The sequence below is a fragment of the Protopterus annectens genome, chromosome 5.part1 (assembly GCF_019279795.1).
Source record: "Protopterus annectens isolate FY-2018-M chromosome 5.part1, PAN1.0, whole genome shotgun sequence".
NCBI classification, from domain to species: Eukaryota; Metazoa; Chordata; order Ceratodontiformes; family Protopteridae; genus Protopterus; species Protopterus annectens.
In genome coordinates, this window is record NC_056736.1 from 33,139,820 (window position 1) to 33,167,689 (window position 27,870).

Consider the following 27,870-nt stretch of genomic DNA (forward strand, 5'->3'; position numbering starts at 1 on the left):
TTAGAGCAACTGCATCAGTCACACTGCCATACAATACCAAAGTAAACAGTACCAGTACTGGGTATCATTCTTGTATTTCTGGGCACAGTGTTGGTATCAGACAGACCTGTGGGAGAAATGTTTATTAGCACTACCTGGATGTTCACACAAACACACACACACACACACACAGTACCAGATTCCACATTACTGTTATGCACATGCATCTCACTCTGTTACTGTACACACTCTGACCGCAGCTTGACAAGTTGGGGTGTAGATGGGACATACGTGGCTTCTTAGTCTCATAAGGTATTGGGGAGTTGCTAGTGTGCCAGCTTTGTTCTCATAGATGTGTGTCAATTAGTTGTATTTCCTGTTTGCTGCCTATACATCTGGGATCATCCCACTGATTCCCCAGGGGGACAGGTTGATAGGCAACAGATATAGGCCACTTTACTGGACATTCTGGACATATCTGTACAGTTGTGGGGTATGATTCTGTATGCAGAGTACTACCACTGGCAGAATTTGACCCATGGCTGTGTCTGCTAAAAAACAACAGTTCACATCACAGTTGCATGTGCTATTCGGGTTTTGTTGTCTGCATTTTCCCTGTTTACTGTCTATGTGTCTCTCAATTGTACTAAATGGCCTCTGGGGATTACACCTGTCATAAACAGGCATTCCTACACATTCAGTTTATGGTGCATGGTGTGGGTAACAGTGCCTAATACAACAGTACTATTACATGATTGCGAATCTACATTACCATATGATACCAGAGTATACACATGCAGTCCAGCAGTTAGACCTTTATTGTCAGGCTATTACACTTTTATTGACAGACAAGCCATATGAGACTCTTCCTGATATATTCTCTAGTGTATGCAGTACTTGCCTTGAACAATACAGGTTTTATACAGGCAATTAATTTAGTACTACTTTTAGTTTTATTTCCTATGACAGTAAATGCATTAGTATTACTGATCTGCCTCGCGTCACAACCTCATCAGGCAACTGACGTGGGCCTCCTGGTTCACAGCTTGCTCCATTGCAGCTGTGGGGGACATAAGAGAATTATTTAGGGGGACAAAAGAGGAGTATTTAGCCATACCTATCCATGATATACCTGAGCTGGCAATTATTACACACATAGTAGGGTGATACTTACACAGACCTGGAACGTCCCCTGCCACTCTAGCTTCTTGGATCCACTCCACCAAGAGGTCCCCCTTATGCCGCTTCAGGTTGGCAAAGTGATGACTGACTTGCTTACCAGTTTGGGGTATGCCAGTGGCACTGGTGAGGTCATGGGCGAGACGGTCCCAGGCCTCCGCCTTATATTGGGAGCCCTGATACTGGCCCTGTAGCAGTCTCTGATCATGGTCTTTGACAAGAAGTCCTGCCATGACTTTGGACTCCTGGATGCACCAGCCCTGCACCCGAAAGTGCACACCTTCTCCCCTTGCTGCCATTGTGCCTGCAAAGGGAAGTTACAGCCAGTAATGAGATGTATTCCCACCTCATGGGTTTAAGTAGGGCTGATTTCCCACACTTTTCCATGATTAGCCGGTTTTGAAAAGGCTAGGCTATGGACAAACCTGCTTACCTAGGATTGGCATTGTTTAAAGGGGTATGACACTGGGCACATTGAGTTAGCTGGCCTACACATTGCTTACACCTCCTAAGCTGCCCTGTGCAATGCTTAGCATTGCCTACATTACACTTTGCATTATAATTCCCTTTTGGCATTGAGTTATTATTCATTACACCTTATATGTATGCCTGGTATCTATGATTCATGTGTATGTACACTGTATGGGGTCCTTGTGTTTTATTGGGGACTTCAACACTCAATTATAATTACACATGACTTCTGGCCTTACTGCTGTACTCCAGTTCACGTATTTATGTTATGTAGTTGGTTTAGGTACATATGTCTGTATTCTGATTCCTTTCACAGGTTCAGTTTGGTTTTACTATGGTGAAGACTTGTTTGCCGATATCTAATTTTTCTGTACTTCTGTGTTGGCTTGGTGGTTGACTATGGTGTATAGGGTCCTTGGTTCGAGATCTGCATGGCTGTTTATTTTGTTGCTGGGCAGAACAAGGGCCATTGGATACTGAGTGATTAAGGCACTTCTGAGCAGTTATAAGCAGGTTTGCATGGGTTTGGGTGAGGGTAAGCAATGCTAACCTCCAGTTACCTATGCTTACAGAGAGTTAGCTTCAAAAGTGCTTAACCTGTGTGTGCATTGCTTAACCCCGTGCAAATGGGGTTAAACGTGCTTACTAGTGCTTAAATATGCTTATTACTGCTTATTGGTGCTTACACCTGTTTACTAGTGCTTTATTCATGATGTGCATTTACTGCAGTACTCCTGTTCATAAATATATATTATTTAGTGGGTTATGCAACATAAATATTAGTCATAACGTGCTTTGCCATGAAAAATGGAATATACTGCAGTGGGACTCGAACCGGGAATACCTGCTCATAAGGCGAATGCTGTGTTCACTACATTATTGCTATGCTGCTTCATTTGCATATATCTTCCTTGTTATTCTCTTCAGCCATTTAAGCTGCATTAACCGTAGTTAAGCGATGGGCACACCCACGCACCTACAGTTAGCTTTAATCGTATTTTAAAAGAAAAAAAGTAATGGTTTGTCCATTTTATGGGTGATTACTTGCTGTTGTACACAAGGGGGAATGTTGGTGAGGATATGCGGACACCTATGAGCGGTCTCGCTCATTTCTTACCCCTTTCTGCTGTTCTTCATTGCGGGGACATGTATATTCTTAGAGCTCTGCTCTCAGACACGCCCCCTGCACTCTTACATGCTCCATGTAGGATTAGGAGCTCAGGCAACTCGCCTCATTACTATGCACGGCATGCTGCCATCCTGCTCCTAAATGGTCACCTCCATGCAGGACTAAGCTAATCCTGCACAGAGGAATATTAAATCTGGGGGACTGTGTCTAAACAGTGCATTTTCCTTATGCTGCATATTTATGTTGTATACATGTTCATGGCTTCTCTGACTCACCTTCCAGTCTTACCTGCACAGAAAATATTATATGATCTACAATGAGTGGAATAAGTAACCTAAGAAGATAAATAATTAAAATGACCTGAAGGGCTTATTTATTTGTCATACCCAACAACAGTAACCTATGGACTATTTTCTATATATTTACACAATTAAAAGAAAAACATGCATATACAAGTGTAAGGTCCTTTGGTTTTCTTGGTGATGGAAATGTCTAAACTACACCATAAAATGTGAAGTTAAAATTATTTGATCTTTTGTTAACAAAATGTGGTGTTTCTCCAAAAGTCAGTTATAAATCATTAGCACTCTTCAATATGTTCATCATTTTTTTAAATATTCTGTTTAATGTTATCTGAATCAACATAATACTTACAATAAAAATTATTTTGTACGATCTACAATTAACTAGATGCTCTGATTTGTGTGTGTGTGTGTGTGTGTGTGTGTGTGTGTGTGTGTGTGTGTGTGTGTGTGTGTGTGTGTGTGTGTGTGTGTGTGTATGTGGGGGTGGGCAAATGTATTTCTTTTTATTGACCAGAGATAACTCCTGTGCATGTATAAATTAATATTGATGAATACTGGCTTATTATAAACCTTGAACAAAATACTCAAAGTGGCAGGGTCTTTATCCCAATTAATTTATATAAATTTTAAAGGCATTCTAAGCCATTTTATGCAAGCTTCAAAAACATTGTTGCATTTTGAAGATAATTAAAACATCTTTCCAGTTCTGCTACACTTGCTGACCACAATTTAAACAAACAATCTATAAAATAACATAGCAAGTTAAGAAAATAATTAAGACATGATGCAGATACTCTGTTTTCACATTTAATAAAAACTAAGCATGCATATGTATGACCCATAGCATTTTAGAAATTAACAGACACACACACACACATATATATATATATATATATATATATATATATATATAGGATTACATACACATAACAAGGCGTTTCTCATTTCCTTATAACATGCAGTTACTTTTATGGATGGTGCCACCTGAGCATTGCACTGGAATGTTTTCACTTTTACATACTTTTAAGCAGCCTGCAGCTGTTATATATCAACTGGAAGTATACGTGATCAAAGTCCCTCATATTTGGGGATGCAGGGTATTGTGACCTGTATCTGCTTTTTATAGTTTTCAAAGTATCCTTCTTGACAAGAAAAAGTCTATGGAGTTTGACTCAGTTATTGTTGATTCATGTCAAACAATGGGACTATGCACACATACACGCATATATGAGAGCTTAACATTTTCTTGACAGCTGACAGCATCAAAACATACATTACTGACTGCCACTCACTGACTGTGGAAATCACTGATCCATAAAGGATTGAAAAACAAATACAATAGATGTTCTTTTTGCATAGGGGCAAGCCCCCCCCCCCGTGCACCCTCACACTCGCTGCTAATTATATACACAAACTGTGAAATCATACTACAGTGCCCTGTTGATGAAATATGCTAATGCTCATTGATGAAAGAATATGCAGCCATATATGTTTTAATTGTGTGTTTGTGTGTGTGTGTGTGTGTGTGTGTGTGTGTGTGTGTGTGTGTGTGTGTGTGTGTGTGTGTGTGTATGTGTGTGTGTGTGTCTGTGTGTGTGTGTCTGTGTGTGTGTGAGAGTGTATACATCAAACCTATATGTGTATCATTTTACCTTAAATGTGAAGATAACTCCATGAAGAAATATTTGGTTCTATAGTCAGTAAGAAATATTCAAACATTCTAATATCTGGTCCATTACTATATTTTTCATACTGAAGAAAAGTTAAATGCAACACTCTCAGTGTAAAGTGAGTATAATGTAAAACACCAGACTATGACAATGATGATATATGAACCCTATTACTGGCAGATATATGTAAAAGCTATGTCTTTGTCCTCTTTTTATATTTCATTATGATACCTTTTGGAACTAACATCAGGGTTTTCTACTACAGCAGTCATCTAAAAGTGTTAATCTCTCCTCAGGGATATTAATGCACCTTAATGCTAAATTAGACTGCAAACATTAGCTGTTTTAGCTTATTGTAGTTTAAACACAACCTGTAAAAAACAGAAAATCAACAGAATAATTGCACTTGTTTCCCTTCTGAGGTAATGAAAATGTACTTTACATATACTTTGGATATAAATTTCATCCTAACTTATCGTCAGAAGTCAAATGCCCCCATTCTGCTGTAAAGAAAATAAAATGACAGAGTGTGGTACAAAAATCTTCTGAAAACACTGTATTTATTTCAAATGCATAAGAGGTCACATGTCAGTTCCCTGTAAAATTTTAGAATATAAATTTTAGCAAATGTTGATCAGCTACACGGGTGCAGAAATGTTAGATATTTTAGTACAAAGCACATTCAAGAATGTTGTCTTCCACAATGAATTCCCCACATCTCTATTCTGATTTATATGGCTACTTGTTATAATTGTCAATACATTTAGTTTAGACATCAACTTATATACAGTAACAGAAATGTTGCCTTGCTTGATTAAACATTTATGATCTTTTCCCCCTCCTACATATGATGTACTGACAACACAATAAAGTATATTCTAGATAGCGGCTGCACACTATCACTATGAGATTAAGTTGTGAATTTTAACCTAATGGATTTTACTATTATGGAATTTGGTAACTTAGATTTTTCTAATGGTTAATGTTGGCACACTTCTGGAAACTGTCAATACAGTGCATATTTCTAAAACTTGTACATATTCTAATAATAAATGTTTTGACAACAAATCTGGATAGACGTTAACAACTGTATATGCATTGTGTTATAGATGCAAAAGTAAAGTTGTCCATTGAATTCTCATTGTGTTATAGATGCAAAAGTAAAGTTGTCCATTGAATTCTGAATGCCAAGTCAGAAATCCTAGAAAATGATTGCCCTTTTCTGTTTCAGACATTTGAAAATGCCACTTTCAAAGCTGAAAAGTACTGATTTCAATTCTTTTGTGAGAAAAGTAAAATATATTCATGATTTTGCATAAATGTACATGTTTTTTATGGAATAAATTAAAAAACATTTGCTTTAGTGAGGTTATGAAATGATAGTAATTAAAGGGGTGATTCCAAGATGGTTAACACAGAACAGCAACTGGTGAAAGCTTTGTGAACAAAAAAACTTTTTTTTTCTGACAGAAAATGTAATGAAAATTATAATTTGAACATAGTTGCTAGCTAATTTTATTCATTAATAGTCAGAGAAAAGATTTATGACTTCAATTTCTTCAAAACCAATATTTTTTCTGTCAGAATTTCAACTGTTTGGTTAACAAAGAGGAGATTTCAACATGATTCACTCAAGAAATGGAACTCTGGATTCTTGTGTTAAAAAAGACCTTCAGTCAATATTATCTAGTATACAGGAAACATTACTTAAAATAGAAAAAATGGATACACAATTAAAATGTTTCAAAGAAGAAACCAAAGACAGGATGGAACATTTTGAAGCTATTATGAAACAGTATAGAAGAAACATTGAATGATCATGAAAGCAGAATAACTCAAGGTGAGTTTCAGACTAAATTTCTTTTAAAACAAAATAATTGGCTAATAGAAAAACTTGATTTAGAAAACAGGCTATTCAGACAAAATACCATTAGACTTAATGGTATAACTGAAAAGTATGAGAGAGACAATATAATAAACTTCTTATCTATCTGCCTACATAAAAGATTAAATCTACCTGAAACGTTATCTTTTGGAATTGAAAGGCACACAGATCCATGAAAGGAAATTATAAGAAGGAGAAGTCACCATCTTGGTCAATTATAGTTAAGTTCATGGTTAGCTTAGAAAAAGATCAAATACTAAAAGCAGAATGTTCCAGCCCACCTATTAAAACAGGTGGACATGCAGTCAGATTTGACAAAGAGTATTCCAATAAAGTAATAAGTAAAAGACAATATTGTTTACCACTGATTAAGGAGTTTAAAAAAAAAACAATATTAAAGCCATGTTGGTGTTCAGTGCAAAGATCAAATTATTCCTTTCTGTAGAAACCAAAATATTAAAAGTGCTGGAGGAGCCATCCACTTTTGTTAACAGCAATAAAATCTCAATACTGAAGAAATGGAGTGGAACAGTATATTTCTGAATAAACAAGAGTGAAAAGAATTTTTGGAAAACTGTTTCTAAAACTAAAAAGCCTAGTAACAAATGATTCTTATTCACTGATTGCTGGTCTATTATTTTCTGAATCAACAGATTTGCCATTTAAGTAGAAGGTTTGTACTGGATTTTAATCCTCAAATCATATGTAAACATGTATTTATATTTTAAGTTAAATAATTTTTTTCATGATAAGGAATATAAAGGGATAATTTACTGTTTCTTTATATTTACAGTGAAATACTTAATACATTTCATTTAACTAAACCTATAAGTGTGTTTCTTTTTTTTTCAAAAATATTTATTGACAATAATTTTAATAAATACATTGGAAATTACATAACCATAGCACTCAAGCATTCATGAGGGTAAAATATTAAACAATATATGCTTATAACAAACAACAGTTAAGAGGAAATATACTATGTACAAGCATGCAAATTTCCCATATTGCTAAACATGATATTTAACTTTGTATGATAAAATGAAAAAAATTGAAAGGGAAAGAATCTGATGCACTTGTAAGCCCAGATAGAAAAGAAGCAGGTATAGTAAAGGGCTGTCAACATAACATAGCAAGAGAAAAAAACTAAAGACCAACCCTAAGGCCTTCACAGAAATTAAGAAATATTATTTTGAAAATATATTGAACAAGGTTTCCTAATATTCAATAAATTGGGGTGGCATTTCTGACAGTACATCAGATGCTTGTGGGCTAATAAGTATTTTATAGCCATTTGTGTGAACCCTTTCCATGTCATTACAGCTCTGTCTTTCCAATTTAGGGTGATATAGAGTTTAATTAGAGCAAATACAGTGATTAAAATATGATTTTGTAATTTTGTTAAGCCTAAATGAGGAATGTGCACCATAGTAAATTCTCCAGAAAGGGTGGTCTTCTCATATCCCCTTTTTTTTGTAGTTGAATCCTAAGGAAACTCCATAACTTATAGGCACATTTGCAACTTCAAAAAATATGAAAGATGTCAGCTTTTTAATTATTGCAATACTAGCGGAATGGGGAAAAGGATGAGTGAAATTTATTACGCTTGGCTGGGGTGAGGTATGCATTGTTCAAAATTAATAGATGGGTTTGATATAGCCTTTTAAAAGGAATACATTTTGAAGTTGTTTGAATGGAGTGGGTAATCTGAGTTGGGGAGATTGATGGTTTAAGCTTAGTTCAGTAGTTGGAGAAGAGACTTTCATTTTGATATCTAATGGCAGTGATAAGCTTGCATGTATTTATTTATTTTATTTTATTTATTTTATTTTATATTTGTTGACCGAGAGAGTCCAACTGGATTACAAGTCCATTTTCAGTGGAGGCCCGTGGAGAAAAGCTGCAACAGAACAATATTTTACAAAACATAGTTTTAAGGACAGACTTTTGACATACAATTTCCATAGAAGAGACTTTGACATACATATTAACTAACAGATAGGATATATTCGTTCTCTACAATATAATATTACATTTTAGAAGATATTCCTAAGATTAGGATTCCTGTGATAGATTTACTATCACAGTAAAGGCAGAGAGATGTAGAATAAGGCTCTAAGTGAGCAGATGATGCTCGCTATATTTTAAAAGGAGAACAAATTGACTGCGGTGGTGGTGCTGCGGTAGCGTTGTCACCTCACAGTACGACGTTGTCCTGTTCGATTCTCAGCTAGAGCATCTTCTGTGTGGAGACATGCATGAATGGGCGTACCTTCGTTAAAGGTTGTACGTCAGAGCTGGCAACTCAGCACGTAAAAATCTACTGCCAATCATTAGTGGACCGGAGTTCCGCTGTGGCGACCCCTAACTGGGAAAAGCCGAACGACACAACAACAACTTCATCTGGTTTTAGTTGAGGATAACAAATTGATTTACAATATGTCTTCTCCTGGTTTTAGTTGCTTATGGAAAGCACAACATTGCTGGGGTAGTTTTTCCTAACTCCTGGAGAGATGGGATGAGCAGTAGATTAAAAGTCCTAAGTGGGTACAGTACTATGATTGGTTGGCTTAGCAGAGTTACTTAAGTTATGTGAAGTGTTCTAATGAGACATTAGCCAGGGGGGATACAGGGGCACAGTCAATTATTCAAAAAGTGTGTTTTAACAAGTTTCTTGAACTGTGATGGGGATTTGTTGTCAGTTATGTGGGCAGAAAGAGAGTTCCAGGTTTTTGCTATACAGTAGCTGTTGATAGACCTACCAGTTGCATTGTTGTATTTGGTTACTTTGAGGTGGTTTTGTGTGCTAGACCTCAAGGGCCTGGTGGTTGCACAGGGTTGCAAAAGATTTTGTAGGGCTGGGGTGTTTTCAGAGTTATGTATTATTTTGTGGGCTAGTGATAGTTGATTGAGTTGAAGTAGTAGTGGTAGTTCTAGCCAGTTGAGTTTTTTAGGCATTCACAGTGATGAGTTCTGATGGGAGAGGTTGTAGCAAATTATAACAACTATCAAGTTTGTTAAGGTCAGATTTGTGGAGATTTGTAAGCATGGGGGAGGCATAAAGTAGGGTGGATAGTAGGTGAGTCCTTGCTATTGTAGTTTTGGAGTGGTCAGTGAGGATTTTTTATTGTGATACAGTAGGCCAAGTTTTTTATGTACTTTTTTATGGTTATAGAAATATGTAGGTAAAATCTAAGGTGATTATCTATTTCAACCCCTAAGAGTGTGGTATGATTTGTGAGGGTGATTGTGGTCTTGTTAAAGGAGAAGATGAAGAAAGAATCAGTGGGAGGTGTGTACTATCTTTGTTTTACTTGAGTTCAGAATAAGTCTTTGGTTTGTAATCCACATTTCTGCTAGGGAAAAGCATTCTTGTCTTAGGGAGTTAAGGATGTCAACTGATTTGGCTGCACATATTATGGTGGTATCATCTGCATATTGCACTATTGAGGCTTTAGGAATACTGTTTGGGAGCTGATTGAAGAGGGTAAAAAGAAGTGGCCCAAGGATGGAGCCTTGGGGTACTCCTAGGGAGACTGGTAGGCAGGGGGAGAGTTGGTTTTGCCACATAACAGCTTGTTTCCTTCCCTCTAAGTAGTTTTTGAAACAGGAGATGGCAGGGGTGGTAAGGTTTAAAGTTACTAGTGAAAGAAAGAGTTTATTGTGGTTAACTATATTGAATGCTTTAGACAAGTCAAGGAAGGTGGCAGATACAAGGAGTCCATTGCTTCTGTGAGTATTGACAATGTTGGTGAATTCTGTTAGTGCGGTAGTGGTGCTATGGAAGGGTCTAAAGCCATGTTGTTGTGTTGCTATTAGATTATTTTCTAGGATATATTTTATTAGTTGCTTGTGCATTACCCTCTCTAAAATTTTAAATAAAGGAGGTAGTATGGCTATAGGTGGTAGTTATTGAGTTCCAGGGAGGTTCCCCCTTTATGTAGAGGGATGATATGTGATATTTTTCATAGCTTGGGTACTATACACTCAGAGATGGATCTGTTAATTAGGATGGAGACAGGATATGATATGGCTTCTGCAGCCAGGTGGAGGTAGTCAGCAGGTAACTTATTTGCAGCTAGAGATGGTGGTTTGACCTTACAGAGTAGTTTTTCAATGGATTTGGTTGGTTCTGGTTGGAAGCTGAACTTGGGGCAATTGTTATTTGGGAGTGGGGTGGATTTGCAGGGGTGGGGATGTTGTCATAGGGTTGGTTGTTTGCAAGGGTCTGGATGGTTTCTGTAAAGTATTTATTAAACTGAGTTGGGGATGTCTTCTTGGTTGTTATCTGTTTTTGGGGTTGAGGTAGTTGTTTTACCTGGTTATAGAATAGAGTTAATTGCTGCCCAAAATTTTTGTGGGTTGTCCCTGTGCTTATCCTGTAACTTTTGGTAGTAAGATGTTTTGTCTGTTTTGGTGAGTTTTTTTTGGCTTTGTTACGTAGTTCAACGTATATTTATTAGTTCAACTGGGATTTACTACTGAGGTAGTTGGTCCAGGCCTTGTTTCTTTTTTTGAGGAGAAACGTTGTGTCTGGGGTTATCCAGGGGGCATATTTAGTTTTAATTCTTGTTGTTCTGGAGGGGGCATGATGGTTAAGGGTATTTAAGAAGGTAGTATTGAAATATAGTACAGCTTCATTAAGAGGTAGGTTTTTTAGGGGGGTCCAGTTGCACATATTTAGGTTGTTTATAAAGTTGAAGTGGTTAAAGTGTTTTTTGTTTCTAATTAGGCACATAGATATTTGGGTCAGTTGTGGTGATTTTGATCTGAGTAAGAATGTGGCTTGGTGGTCAGTCAGGGTGTCTGGTAGACACCCTGATAGGGATATCAGTGATGGGTGGGATACGAGCATCCAATCTAGAGTGGACTGGTGTTTGGTTCTCTTGTCTGTTCTTGTGGGAGAAGTGATGAGTTGGGTTAGGCCATGTAGGTTAATATGGGAGAGTGGGTTATGACTGAAACAGTTTTGCCATTCGATATTAAGGTCTCCTAATACTATGCTTTCCTGGGAGAGGGAGTTTGATATCCATTCTAGGAGTTTTTCTGTAATGGAAATATTGTTGCCTGGAGGGATGTAGCATCCTATAATGTTGATGTGTTTACTATCATTAAGTTTTAGTTTTGTTAGAGTGAGTTCAACTTTATCGAGGTCTGGGGTTGTTATGTCTACTTTCTTTAGGATGAGATGGGATTTATACACTATAGCAAACCCCCCCCCCTTTTTGTACCTATTCTATCACTATGAATTATATTGTAACCCGGTGGAGTCATTTCATTGGTGTGGTTGCCTGCATACCCCCCAACCTGAAAACATCAAAAATCTGGACAAGGCCCATGAAAAATAGGTACAAATCTGTACACTGATTAACGTAAAATTTGCATACATAATTGCATAACCCCGCCCACTCCAATGGAATTGTGGGATAGCAACTATCAAACAAAAAATGAAGAATAAAACTAAAATATAGCACCAGAGTCCCCCTGCAGCCATTCCAATGTCCCATTACCTGGCTATTTCACCCCATTTACCTTAAACACTAATGTGTGCATATTGTTGTACTTCTACAATGATTATTTGGATTTTATTTTTACACTTTATAGCACTATGCACAAACACAAGAGATATCTGCTAAACAAAGCAATACTGTCTCACAGTGAAAATAGACTTGGCATTAAAACTTCTCTGCCCTTGAAACTCACATTCATTGAAACAGTATTGAAACCCACACCACATCCAAAGAAAATGCATCTGGCCAGTGGTGGATAAAAATTACCTTTGGGCTGTTTTCAAATCATAGGTCCCTTGCACACAAAACAAGAAACATGCATGCATTCTTTGATACACCTTCCTGACTTTATTAAATTATATTACATGTATAATACAGCACACTTGTTAGACTTAAGTTTGAGTGGATTTAAAATTTACTGTTTAAACATTTTTTCCAGTAACAAAATGCATGAACCAATAAACAAAACTGTCCTATTCAGAACCTTTCCATGATAAAAGTCTACATACACACTAATACATACATATATATATATATATATATATATATATATATATATATATATATATATATATATATATACACACACACACACACACACACACACACATATATATATATATATATATATATATATATATATATATATACACACACACACATATATATATATATATATATATATATATATATATATATATATATATATATATATATATATATATATATATATATATATATATATATATATATATATATATATATATATATATATATATATACATATCATAGAATATCAGTAGCCCATAGGCATCTTGCAAAGCTTCTCGCACTTATTTTCAATTTCAGTTTTTTGTTTTGGGGGAGGGACGACAAAAGACCAAAAACCAGAGACACGTTTTAAACATTGCTTGTATAAATTTGGAAAGTTGCTTGAATAAAATGTTGTGTTACCACCACGCATTTCACTGCCAAGTCCTGAACCCAGGCCTGTGCACTATAGTCAGAACAACACACCACTAAGCCAAATCAGCAGTCTCCTGAAAGATAGGAAGACTGAAACTTAAATGGCTATCATTTAGTGAATTCAGTTCTCATTTCTCACCATAGCTCTCAACCTCTTAGCACAAAAAAAAAATGGAAAAGCCAATAGTGGGGAAATACAGCCACAAAATGGGGAGAAATTTCAAATACTGATTTTATAAACTTAGAAAATTGCTAAAATAAAAGCTTGTGTTACCATTTATTTTATGAAGAATATAAAGTCTGAAATTCAAATGCTTGTTAGTATTTAGTGAATTCAGTCTTTCAGTGTTTTTTTTTTAATGAGGAACAGAAAAAAAAACAAGGCATAAACTCACAAGTGGTGATGGCTAGGGACTTTATATTCTTCATAAATATAACACACAACCTTTCATAAAGTCCCTAGCCACCACCACTTGTGAGTTTATGCGTCATTGTTGTTCTGTTCCTCATTAAAAAACACTGAAAGACTGAATTCACTAAACACTGACAGGCATTTGAATTTCAGACTTTATATTCTTCATAAAATAAATGGTAATACAAAACCTTTTATAAAGTCTGAAATTCAAATTCCTGTCAGTATTTAGTAAAGTCTATACTTCAGTGTTTTTGTTTTTTTTAATGAGGAACAGAACACAAATGAGGCATAAACTCAAGTGGTGGCTAGGGACTTTAGGCTCTTTCTACCTGTACCCAAGGTACAGGGCTTGAGCCTGAGTTCCTCTAGCCACCAGGTGTATCTGTCGGGGGCACACACACACACACACACACACACACACACACACACACACACACACACACACACACACACACACACACACACACACACACACACACTTTACGAATGAAATATGTAGACTCAACACAGTTCAGAGTAAACGTAAATGAAGACCAGCAACATAAACTAACCACACACGCACACTTTATGAACAGCAATGTAAACTAAACGAGATATGTAGACTTAACACAGTTCAGGTAAATGTAAATAAAAACCAGCAACTCTTCGACGGAAAGTCTGTGTTCAGTCACACACACCTTATTTTGTAAGAGCACCTTCAAAAGTCCCTAACTGCACTGCAAGCAACGCTGTTCCATTCTAAACATAAAGACCAGCAACTTTTCTGTTCAGGAAAGTCTGTGTTCAGAGTCATACCCACACCTTACTTTGTAAGACTGCAGCTCAACTTCAAAAGTCCCTAACTGCACTCACTCTGTTCCATTCAGGAACGAAATAAGTAAATGTAAATAAAGACAACCAGCAACTCTGTTCCATTCAGGAAAGTCTGTTCAAAGTCCCTAACCGACCGTTACTCTGTTCTGTTCAATAAGTAAATGTAAATAACTTACTCTGTAAGACTGTTGTCCCTAACTGCAACTCAGACTGCAGGAAAGAAATAAGTAAATGTAAATAACTTACTCTATAAGACTGCTGTCCCTAACTGCAATTCAGACTGCCACTGTTCAGGAAAGTAAACTGTCCATTGCAAGTGCTGTTCAAAAATTCCATTCAAGACTGCAAGTGCCGTTCAGGAAAGTAAACTTCAAAGTCCCAATAAATATCTTACTCCATCAGGAAAGTAAACTGCCCATTGCAAGTGCTGTTCAAGACTGCAAGTGCTGTTCCATTTACGTAAGGAAATAAGTGCTTACTGAGTTGCTGAATGCTGACCCCTTCATGCTTGCATTCAAACAGAATGAGCACCTGAGCTCAATTCCGACAGGCTGGTGGGGCTGGTGGAGCTGACGTCATTGTGCGCGTGATGACGTCAGCTCAAAAGCATGAAAAATAAAATTTCAGACAGCAAATGCTGGAAAAAAATCAGAAACGATGGGGTGCCACTCAGGAATCATGGCACCCCATCATCTGGACACCAAAACTCAGTAAAAAATGAGCAACTCGGTACAGTTGGGAGGTATGGTTGCCTGGTTTAAGCCAAGTCCCTGTTAGTATGACTATCTCAGGTTGATAAAAGGAGAGTAGTGCATGAAGGTCATGGACTTTGTTTAGTATACTTCTGACATTTAAATTTAAAATGAGGCACGTGGATTTGTCTTGGTGGAGTAGGGTATCATTCGGGTAGAGGGTTGGAGCTCCTAGATTTTGTGGGCCTGGGTTTGGGTGTATATCACCGCAGCTAATTAGTTGGGTTCTGAGGTAAAAATATAGTTTGTGTAGTTTGTTTAGGGTCTTAAAGTTCTTTATAGTTGTTTGGGACTGGTAGTGTGATGGCTGTAATCTGTGTGTATAGTGGTGAATAAAGAAGGATTGCTAGTGATATGGGACTAGTTGAGTATAAGGGTGTGTTGTAATAATGTTAGTGGAAGTAGTTTTTCTTGGTATGTGGATAAAATGAAGTTGTTTTTGGTGGTTGGTGAAAGAAGTTAGCAGTGGGAGGGTGGATACACCTATGAGCAATAGTAAGAGGTGTATGTATGTGGGTTTGGGTAGTTTGGGCATGGTTTGGTTGGGTTTGGTCATGAGTGAGAGATCTGCTTGGGATGAGGTGGGATGTGGTGGATGATGAGAGGTGTTGTTTGTGATTGTAAGGTAGTTTGAAATGTAGCACTAGTGTGGTTGGGTGGGAATAGGGGGCAGGGAGGGGAGCAGAGTGAGACCGAGTGCAGCGGGGCGAACACTAACTCCAATTATATCCCTGGGCTTACTTGTTTCTTTTCTTTGTACACCAAATGTATCTTTTCACTTGTTTCTGTTTACACCAAATGTATCTTTTTGGCTGTATTGTACTAGTTTAATTTCACTCCAAATATATCTTTTTGGATGTATTTTACTGGTTTAGTTTTACACCAAATGTATGGGCTAATTTTAAGCTATAGATTGTCCCCTTGCAGAGATTAATTACGAGCTGCAGGGTATATGTTATGGGCTATGTGCAGGGGAGCCGGATGAAATTACTGTGTGCAGGGTAGATTTGTAGGTTAAAGAGGTAAGATTCTTGTGGAAAATCTAGCTAGGTTACACAATAGGGAGGGAGCCTAGAGGTGCCTTAAGACCCAGGGCAGCATGAAACAGTACATAGGTAGAATGTTAAGGTACTAGCACATGTTATGGTATTAACCTTATTCAAATTGCAGGTTGGACTTCAAAGACTTGTAGGAGGAAAAGTTTTTCAGGGTAACGTCCTTTCGGTCAGGAGTGTCTTATACTGGGGTAGTTTGAGGGGGAGTACCTAGAAAGAAAACATATATTATAGGAAAGACCTTATCAGCACTAAAAACTAGCCACCAGTCAAACAGGCATAACACTGTTACTTAAACTATGTAATATACGGCAATACAGGAGCTCCGCACAGCTACGAAGCACAGTATATGCTTTTTAGTTACACAAATGGTCAACAAACAGTTAAAATGTATCACTAGCTTTATAGACTACTCTTGCAATCAGACCATGATGCAGGTAAGAATTGTTAAGGTTTTCTACAAAGCTGTGTCCTTGTTTGATGTTAAACATTTAATCTAGATGCTGGATAACAGCTATCAAGTATATTTTCCTTCTAAAGCAGTCCTTAGGAGAATGGGTAGCTAGACAAGCTAAGAGCAGCCATATAGTAAGCAGCTCTGTTAACAGATTTTATCACAAGTAATGAGTTTCTATGCCAAGTTTAGGAGTCCTAGTATAGTTTTAAAAACAAGCAGCTAATCAGGCTAAAAGCGGACATATAGTATGCAGTTCTGTTATCCGTTCTCACTACCACAGCATAATTCTTAACAAATAGCCTTTGTTATGTTTGCATTAGAAATACGTGCAATATGCACTTAAGTAAAGCAGTAGTAGGTGAAGCAATAGCATGCAGTACTCAAGAAACAAACAGTTCCAGCCACAAAATGCAAGGAGAAAATTAACAATATTTATGACAATGATAACATGCACTTAGTAAAGCAGTAGTAGTATGTGAAACAACAGCACGCAGTAGACAGAAAAACAAACACAGTTCCAGCCACTATTGCTATAACATAAGATGATAGTCAGTTTGGTAGATGTTTACACTGTCAAGTATAGCAGTAAAAATGGCTAAAATAAAGGTTTACATTTTTAAAAAAACAAGAGTAATCAAACATTCCAGTGCTTACATGGAAGCTCACAAAACCAGGGACTGCAGCTGCTTAGAGAAATTTAAAGCTGGCTCCCAGGGTTTAAAAAACTTCTTACAGGCTAGATGGGGAGGGTCAATACCACAGTCAGGCAGGGAGGGGATGGCCAAATAATACAGTGTAATCAGACCTAGACCAGGGACTGCATGCAAAGCAATAAAAAAGTCTACAAAAGCAGTCAGAGACCTGGGAACAGGAGGATAGATAAGTAAAGTATGAGTGAGTCCTACAGTCAAATGGAACAGGCAGAAATTAGGAGAAATACAAAAGTCAAAAGAAGCAGGCAGAAATTAGGAGAATTTAGACTAAGGAGATATTCTACTAGATAAACTTTTAACAAGGAAGGAGGAGTGTAACTACTTGTTTCTTTTCTTTGTACACCAAATGTATCGTTTCACTTGTTTCTGTTTACACCAAATGTATGTTTTTGGCTGTATTGTACTAGTTTAATTTCACTCTGAACGTATCTTTTTGGTTGTATTTTACTAGTTTAGTTTTACACCATATTTATGGGCTAATTTTAAGCTATAGATTGTCCCCTTGCAGAGATTAATTAAGAGCTACAAGGTATATTTTATGGGTTATGTGCAGGGGAGCTGGATGAAATTACTGTGTGCAAGGTAGATTTGTAGGTTAAAGAGGTAAGATCATTGTGGAAAATGTAGCTAGGTTACACAATATGGAGGGAGCCTAGAGGTGCTTTTAGACCCAGGGTAGCATGAAACAGTACATAGGTAGAGTGTTAAGGTACTAGCACATGTTATGGTATTAACCTTATTCAAATTGCAGGTTGGACTTCAAGGACGTGTAGCAGGTAAAGTTTTTCAGGGTAATGTCCTTTCAGTCAGGAGTGTCTTATACTGGGGTAGTTTGAGGGGGACTACCTTATTCAAATTGCAGGTTGGACTTCAGAGACTTGTAGCAGGTAAAGTTTTTCAGGGTAACATCCTTTCAGTCAGGAATGTCTTATACTGGAGTAGTTTGAGGGGGACTACCTTATTCAAATTGCAGGTTGGACTTCAAAGATTTATAGCAGGTAACGTTTTTCAGGGTAATGTCCTTTCAGTCAGGAGTGTCTTATACTGGGGTAGTTTGAGGGGGACTACATGGGAGCTCACAACACCAGGGACTGCAGCTGCTTGTATGTACTTGAAATAATTTTCTTTTTCATTAATAGAGAGGACTATAAGGTATTGCATGTATTTATTTCATCAGGAGCAGGATCAAGTTCATTCCAAAATTTAGTACAAAGCTCTCTAATTTGTCTTAAGATAATGGTATAACTTTTGGGGAGGTTTAACTCCAGTCTTATCTCATTAAGTGACTGATTCTTAAATTGATAGATATCCAGTATAATTATCCCCTTTAAGAGGGCGTAGTCTTTTAGGGTGAGCATTCTATTATTGAGTTTAAGGTTTGTGTTAAGATGGAGGAGTTATAAAGTGTTGAAGGCACTGGTTAACTTGAGTGGGTTGAAGATCTTTTGTATAGTGATTATTTTGCTCTTTATAGAGGTTGTTGTGTCTTTCGGCTTTTCCTGGTTAGGGATTGCCACAGCAGAACTCTGGTCTGCTAATGATTGGCAGTAGATTTTTATGTGCCAAATTGCCAGCTCTGACACACAACCTTCAACGAAGGTACGCCCATTCACGCATGTCTCCACACAGAACACGCTCTAGCTGAGAATCGAACAGGATGTCTTACTGTGAGGCGACAATGCTACCGCAGCACCACCACCGCAGTAGTCTATGCAGTTTAATATTTCCCAAATTTTGCTCATTAAGAAACAGAATAGCTCTAGGGTTAATATTATAGGTTTTAATATAGTTATAGAATATTTTCACTCAGATCAGATCCCAGGTCTAATTGTTTGTGTTATATTTAGAAATTGTGTCTAATCTACTACTGTTAATTATGTTATTGTAGTGTTTGAAGTCAGGCAGTCCAAGACCTCCTTTTTCTTTAGGATAGACTGATTTTTTGTGCAATTCTGACTGACTTTGGTAACCAGTAATAAAGAAGAGATGAGTGTTTTAAAAACCTTATTGCAGACTAAAAGACTAGAGGCATTGAAGACATATAATAGTCTTGAAAAATGTTAATTTTGATAATGGCCACTTTTAGTAGAGGGGAGAGCTGAAGTTTGTTCCATCTAAGAATATCTTGCTGTATAGTGGACCAGAGTTTCACAATATTATTTGATAAAATATTTTAATAGCTTGATGGAACTAGATTCCTAAGTATTTCAAGGAGTGGTTTAAATTAATTTAATTTGGAAAACAAAAAATGATTAACTGGTGTGCATAATTGACAAGAAAGATTGAGGATTTCTCTGTGTTAAGCTTATAGTCGGAAAATCTAGAGAATGAATCAATAAATATAAGTGTGTTTCTAAATAAGAAGTAAGAAAATGTTATATTATAAGCAATAGAATTGGTAACTTTAAAGCTATGTAAGTTAAGAGTTTTATTTTATTTTATTTTATTTGTTCAACAAAACTTAGTGTGTGCATTGCTGAGCTACCTGAATGTCAGATCTAAGTTAATATCCTAGTTGGAACTGTTACACTTCTGGTGATTTTATTTTCCTTGTTCCCATGTAATGCATTCCTATCGCAGGTCATTTATGAAACAATATGCACAATGAGAAAGCTTGGGAACAAAAGAAGATTCCATCTCTTCAGAATGTTACAATTTTCCTGTTTTGAGCTGTGCACAAGAAAATCTAGGTCAAAGTTCATCAATGATGTCTGTGAAAGAAGAAGAAAAAGAATACTTTTTTTTTTCTTTTCTCATGTCTATATGTGAGAAATCTACTCAAAATAACACCTCTTTTCTTTTCTTAAAATTGAAGAATTGGTAAGACAAAAGCCATAGTAATGCTATAACATATATGTATAATATAAAGTAATGTTGTAGCATATAATTTGCTAGCACTTTACATGTTAACAGTGTATGCTGCAGTGCTATTAACTTTAGCAATACATATTGACTGTACAAGTTAATTGAAGGAAATAATGTTAGATGCTTGCTACTGTCAAAGGAAAAACAACTTCATAAAGATCAACACATGGCAGGTTCAGGTTAAGGCACTTTAATCTTGCAGCAAGGAGACAAAAATGTGCTAATACAGAGTTTGTCTAACTAGAATCAGGAAGTGAAGCTATTCTTATACATTTCTTACAAGACATTGCCTACTAAGCTGATGTAATAAATCACAAGTTCTTTCAATATTATTTCATAGCAGCTGTTTGTCCATGATTTTCTGCTGGCATATCAAGTTTATAAAAAAACTTCCTACGAAAAACAACGTGGCCGTGATGACCACCGGTCAGATACAACTTCTCACTATGCAATGTTACCATTCAAGGTACTATGGCTAATTCGAGCACAAATCAAGTGCAGATTATAGTTCATTTCTTCAAGCAGTCTTTGTTTTAACTGTATTTGTCTTTTCTGCAGCTGTGCATGTTCTCATAACACGAACAGAGCTGATTGTTCAAGTTCAGTAACATTATAGAAAACAGTATTGTTCTATTTATTATTTTCCTGACCTAGCAGATAATCACCTGCTTCTCAGTAAATTTCCAAAAGGCATAAACATGAATTTTGCTGTGCTAGAAAATACCAGGTCAGAGAGCATCTTGCAGTTTCAAAAAGCATACTGCAGTTTGAAAAGCATCTTGTAATTTCATACAGAATTATAAAATAGAATGAAATGTGTTAACCCTTTTAGCTTCTAATAAGCACTAAACATATACATTAATACATATTTTTCTAACATTTCCCCCCTGTTAATACTTTTTATTCTATTTTCAAAAGCATAAACAGTTTGCTTCTTCTCCTAACCTCTTTCTGTTCAGAATTTGCAGTTAAGAGAGACATTCAGTTTAAACATATGAAAGTGTTTCATTTTTCAACAGTTCTTCAATTTCAGTACTTTGATACAAAGTCTCAGAAACTGACATGTCTATAAAATCTTTGATGAATCTTTTCATGCAGTGAATACCGTAATAAACGCACACTCCTAATAGGAGTAATCCCACACAAATGGCAATTAGGATGTTCATTAGGATGCTACTCCACCCCCCAAACAAATTCTGGAAAAAATATGTCAGTGGGTTTGGGCCTGGTTTGGTCATGTCCGACACTTGCTGAATCACCTCAAGATGGTCGTTTATCTCTTGCTGGTTGTCAGGAATATAAGAACAGCACTCCTCTTTTATTACAGTGCACGTACCACCTTTCGCCGCTAGGGTGAAGTCGAGAGCCATGCGGTTTTGAAGCACCACCGTTCTCATAGCGTTCAGTTCATCAGTTACTAATTCGAGAGCAGAAAAAGTTGCATTTCTCATTACTTCGAGAAGTTTGGACAGTTTTCTCAGCTCCCAAATCGATTTCACTGCACCATATGCAGGGGCTATACCTGCCCACGATATAATAGTGTCACTCAAGTCCATGTGTGTCAGTTTATCTTTGTTTTTCACGGAGTTATGGTTTCTCCAGCCTGCTTTGATTCATCCCATTGGATTCTCAGGTCTCTTGATTGGATTTCCAGGTTTCTTGGTGACCTCTCTGACATTTCAAATTCTTCCCTGAGGCAAAACTGCAGTGTGTCATATGGCCGGAACCAGGTAACCCAAAAAAACAACTGCAAGACCAATTCTCAGGTAACCATTTGTATGCCTTTTTCCCACACACAAAATAACAATTCTCTACTTTAGTATAAATATATACTTGCCCTGCATGAAACATTTTCTTAGCAATGATAGATAGTTGTTTAAAAAGAACAGGATTACGTTGTACTTCATCAACCATTTTGTGCATTAATTCAAAATATGAGTCATAGTTTGTATCACAAATATAACCTGCATTATTAGCTTTGATATAACATTTTTAAGGAAAAGTCACATTACAATTGCTCCAACCCACCTGAACAGTAATCATTTTTGTAAAAACATACAATTCCCTTTTGTGTAACAGGAAGGTACAATGCTATTTTGTCTTGTGATTTCACAGTCGTAGTATCAAAAATCAAATTTTCCCAGGTCTCATTGACCCCTAGGGGGACAGCAGTCATTAACAATCCCCTGTATGCTGTTGGTACAGCTGTGCAAATCCAGCAATTTGAAACATTGAAAGTTTCAGCATACACATATTTAATTGCTTGGTAAGTGTTAAAGTTCGGATGCCAGTCTATGAGTAACGTATCTCGTTTATTCAGTTCAGCTCATGTGGCTGGAAAAAGGAAAGGCCACAACAAAAAGATTAATGTTATCAGTATGGTTAACAGAATGATCATGCAATACTTCTGAGGTTGTTCTGTATTTCTATTTGCTCCGTATCTGGTCATTTTGTTCTTGTGTAACAGTAACAAGTTTTTTGTCCAGTTCAAAGTTTTTAACCAATTTACAGTGTGTTAGATGAATCCAGGATCTTAACTGCAGTGGTTGTTGACAGTAGCACTTGGTACGGTCCTTCCCACTTTGGTGATGTCCAATTCTTCCTCTTGATGACTTTCACCCAGACCCACGTGCCTGGGACTACTGCTGCTTCCGATGGTCTGGTTTGTTCTTTATCTGAAACAGAATTTAACTGCAAAAGTTGTTTATTACTTAAAAGTCATCTCATGTATTCTGCAAGTGAACTGTTGGCCTCCTGGTCTGCAGGCATGAGAGGTTTCCATTGAGGTATATAATATGCCCTCCCAAATAATTTTTCAAAAGGAGTTAACCCCTTTGCATTCAGAACAGTTCTCATGCTCAACAATGCCAAAGGCAGGCAGTGCACCCAGTTATTTTGTGTCTCACTAATTAATTTCCTAAGTTTGTTTTTCAAAACCCCATTATGCCTCTCTACTAGTCCTGGGGATTGTCGGTGGTATGCACAATGGTTCTTTAAGGAAATTCCAAAATATCGGCTCAACTGTTGTATAGTTTGATTCACAAAGTGTGTGCCATTGTCACTGTAGATCTTTTCCGGTATGGCAAATCTAGGAATAATTTCTTTAACAAGGACTTTTGCAACAGTAGCTGCATCTGGATTTTTGGTCGGAAAAGCTTCCACCCATTTGGAAAACATATCTATAATGACAAGACAATACTTCTTATTTTCACATTTGTTCAGTTCTATGAAATCCATACAGATAGAATGGAATGGGTATGGTGATGTTGGGAAACTCCCTTGCTTAGGCTTCAATGCCCCTTGTGCATGATGCTTGTTACAAACATGGCATGCTGCACAAAAATGTTTTGTGTAGTTTGTAAAATCATATGCTGTGAACACTCGGTTCACTAACTGTACCATCCACCCTGTTGAGACATGGCACTGCCCATGGCTCAACAAAGCTGCATATCTAAACAAATTAGATGGCAAAATCAGTTTTCTTTCTTTGGAGATGTACAGCCCTTTCTCAAGAATTGCTCCTCGTTTTATCCATTTCTGTTTTTTCATTTTTGTAGTAAGTGTCTGCATTGTTTTCAACATTTCTAAATCTAAAATCTCAGAAGGTTGTAATTCCTCACTCAAAAGAAATATTTCTGAAGCTGAAGCTGCCTGCTTTGTGGCTGTATCAGCTCTCACATTAAAATCCTATCCTGTTGCTTGGTATGAGCTACACATTTACAAATAGCTACTTTCTGAGGTAACTGAATAGATTCTAACAAATCTAAAATAAACTGGGCATGATTAATTGGTTTACCAGTAGATGTTATCATTCCTCTATTTTTCCACTGTTGCGCAAAAACATGTACAGTAGAAAAAGCATACTGCTGTCAGTAAAAATGTTCACACATTTACCCTTTGCAAAGGTACATGCCCTTGTCAAGGCAATCAATTCTGCTGCTTGTTCAGATAAGTTGTGTAGTAAAGACATTGCTTCTAAAATCTCAGTATCAGAAACTACTGCATACCCCACTAGGTTTTGCCGTGTAGGACCCCTTCTGCATGAGCCGTCCACGTAATATGTCACCTCGGCATCCTCCAATGGAACATCCATTAGATCTTTTCTAGGCAGTGTCTTTTGCTCAATCTCCTGCAGGCAGCTATGTGGTGTGCCATCTGCAGGGGTCGGGAGCAAGGTAGACTTGTTTAAAGTTGTACATTGTTCAATTGCCATATGAGGTTGGCTCAAGAGTATAGTCATACAGGAAAAATGTCTAGCAGAAGAAAATGTGCTACTTTTTCTTGCAGTAAAATAATCGCGACTGCATGAGGCACTCTCAATGTGAGAGGGTGGAACAACACTACTGAAGCCGAAGCCTGTACTGCCATTGCAGCTGTGACTACTGCTTGTACACAGTGGGGCAGGGATCACACCACTGGGTCCAGCTGTGATGAATAGTAAGCTATGGGGCGTTGCTTGTCCCCATGTTGCTGTGTTATCACTGATGTCATATAACTTTGCTTACAATCTACAGTTTGGAAAAAACATTTATGATAGTTTGGTAATCCTAAAACTAATGAGGATGCTATCAATTGTTTTAGTTTGCAGAAAGCTGATTCTGCTTCTGGTGTCCATTGTAATAAATCTTGTGCTGCCATAGGCTTCTTGTATATCAAGTTAGTGAGTGGAGCAGACTCCAAGGCATAGTTTGGAATCGAGCTCCGACAGAAATTAGCCGTACCCAGGAAGGACATCCTTTCCTTATTGGTAGTCAGTTTGGGTGCTTGTAAAATTGCTATTTTCCTATCTTCATCTAATGTTCTGCCTTCTTTGGATATTACATATCCCAGGTATTTAACCTACTTTCTCCAAAGCTGCAATTTGTTTTTGTTTACTTTATGTCCTTGAGTGGCTAGAAATTGTAGGAATGCTATGGTATCTTCTCTTCATTCTTGCTGAGTGGGGGCTGTCAGCAGGATGTCATCTACATAAAGTAAAATCTGACTGCCTCTTGGTGGGCTAAATCCTGCCAAGTTGCTTGCCATCTCTTGTGCGAATATTGTTGGACTTTCACAACACCCCTGTGGTAGTCACGTGTATGTATACCTTTTCCCCAGAAATGTGAATGCAAACCAATGTTGGCTGTCAGGGTGTATCGGTATCGAAAAGAATGCATTGCTAATATCTACCACAGAAAAATACTTCTGTTGAGGCTTCAAATCATTCAATATGGTGTGTGGATCTGGCACCGTAGGTGCTCTAGGTATTACTGCATCATTTACAGCTTGTAAATCTTGGACCATACGCCATTCTCCATTTGCTTTCCTGACAGGAAATAAGGGTGTGTTACATGGTCAATCAGGAGATTCCACCAGTACTCTTTCCTTAAGTAAAGCTGCTATTATAGGTTTGATTCCTACTTCTGCATCTTTCCTTAAGGGATACTGTCTCTTTTGTGGTCTAAATGCTGATTTTGGCATAATAGTAACTGGTCCTGCTGTACAAATTAGTCCTACATCTGATTTCCCTGTTGACCAGAGAGTTTCTGGTATGCTCAATAAGGAATTTTCTTCCTCTTCTAGTAAGAGTGCTAATCAGCTGTCCTCACTAGACTGCAAGTGTACAGCTGGGTGTGTCTGTGCTATCCAATTTAACTTCTGCTTCTGTACTCCCTGTTCTGACAATTCTAACTCCGTATGTTTTTCCCACTTTGTGACTTTTTCTCCTAGGTCTGCCCATTTCACATTCTTGTCCTTAGTTAAACTAACATGTGGTAATCGATTGGATTTATAAAGTCCAAAGAATTCCTGGGGCAATGAACAGCTAACTACACTGTTCCCTTTTGTGTCCCAGTACAGATTACGTAATACTAATCTGTTTGCATGTTTTTAAACAGTTCATGCTCATATTCCTTATCAGGTCCTGGTGTGCTGCAATAATACAGAGTACAGTGCAACAAATGCTGTTTATCAGTGTCAAGGGAGGGGGACTTACTGATGGCTATGTTCATCAGTTCTTCAGTTACTGCCCCTGGACCAGTCATGACTAAGTCCTGGCTGTACCAATAAAATGTTTCGCCCTCCGGTCGCACCACAAAAGTATCCATTTGTCGCTGTGCTTCCATACCCTGCATAGTCGGAACTACTGCTATGCCAAATATCTGCATAAGATCTCTGCCCAAAAGGTTTACTGGGCATTTTGCAGAAACAACAATTTTGCTTTTCTGGGTCATCCCTGAAACAGGGTCAGTTATTGCTATGTTATGGGAGAGTGTCTCCCGATACAGCTGTCCATTAGCTGCTTTCACTAATATGTAATCAAGTGATTCTGAATTTTCTGGTATCAGGGTCCGTGAAGCCCCTGAGTCACACAGGAATTTAACTTCCATCCCCTCTACCAGAAGTGTAACTTCTGGTTTCGTGTCTGCTAAATAGAGCTCTAGGCTCAATAATGCTAAGTCTAAAATTTTACTTTCTTCACCATCTATGATTTCTTGCACTTTCTCTATTTCTTCTATCACATCCTCTACTCCTTCTATCACATTTGCATCATATAGCCAGTCCTCACCCTCCTTATCTTCCATGGCTACCTTCTTGTTTTGCTTGCAATCTCTTGCTAAATGTCCCTTTTTTCTGCACTTAAAAAAACATTCACCCTTTTTCTTTCTCTTCAAACTCCTCTGATCGCTTATCAGATTGTTTGTTTCCCTGGGCATTTTTCTTGCCCTTTTTTCCAGACTGTACTACATAAACTTCTGCTCCATCTTCTACAGAAAATACTTGGGCTTTCTTTTTCTTTTTACTGTTAAAATGCCTTTCGGCATGTCTAGCATATTCAAGTAGTGACTGTAATATACTTGTACGATGGTCTACCATGTGCTTTGTAATAAAGCTGCTTATAGGCAAAATACTGCCTTTCAAAAATACATTCTTTAGCTGCTGCTCATATGGGGAATCATGTGTTTGGTCTTCAGGTACCTGCATTCCACAGTGGTTATTAAAACATTCTAATAATCTAGCATAATATCTGTCAACTGTTTCACCTTCTTGTTGGATGCAATTGATTAATGCAAGTCCAGTCTGCCCTAGGCTTCCATTTCTCAGAGATTCGGTCTGTTAGACCTTTCACTCTGTTATCCAGTTCCGCGTTGCTATGTGGGAGTGGCTTGTGCTCTGCGTCATGGCGATTCCAGTTGCCACTGATCATGTACCAATCTGGACCTACGATTTGTCTAACTACTTTTTCTACTTCTTCTCCATTTAAATGATAACTTAACCTCATGCCCTGTAAGTCTTCTAAGAATTTTCTAAAATTAACTTTTGGATGGGGAATTCCCTCTGTGGCTTTCCGGATGTCTTCCAGTGTCCACGGTCTATATACTAGGAGAGTTGTCCTGCCCTGCCTGTCCTGCCTGAGGATTTGGTACTTCTATGAGTGGACATATCTCTTCTTCACTCATAGCTCATGAATTTTTGTTCATTTGATATAACTCAGTATCCCCTCTTAAGTTACGTGTTCGAGACCTAGTCTCGATGGGATCTCTGACATACGGTCTTGGCTTCGCGGTGACAGCCGGGTATAGCGGAGGTGGACCAGCTTGTCCACTTGCTTCATATTCTGGTGTGGGAAGCGGAGGGGGTGGAGGGGCTGATGCTATTACCAAATTATTGTCTTCTTTATCTAAAAACATAGCTTTTGAATTATTACTTTTTTGTTCCCTACGGTT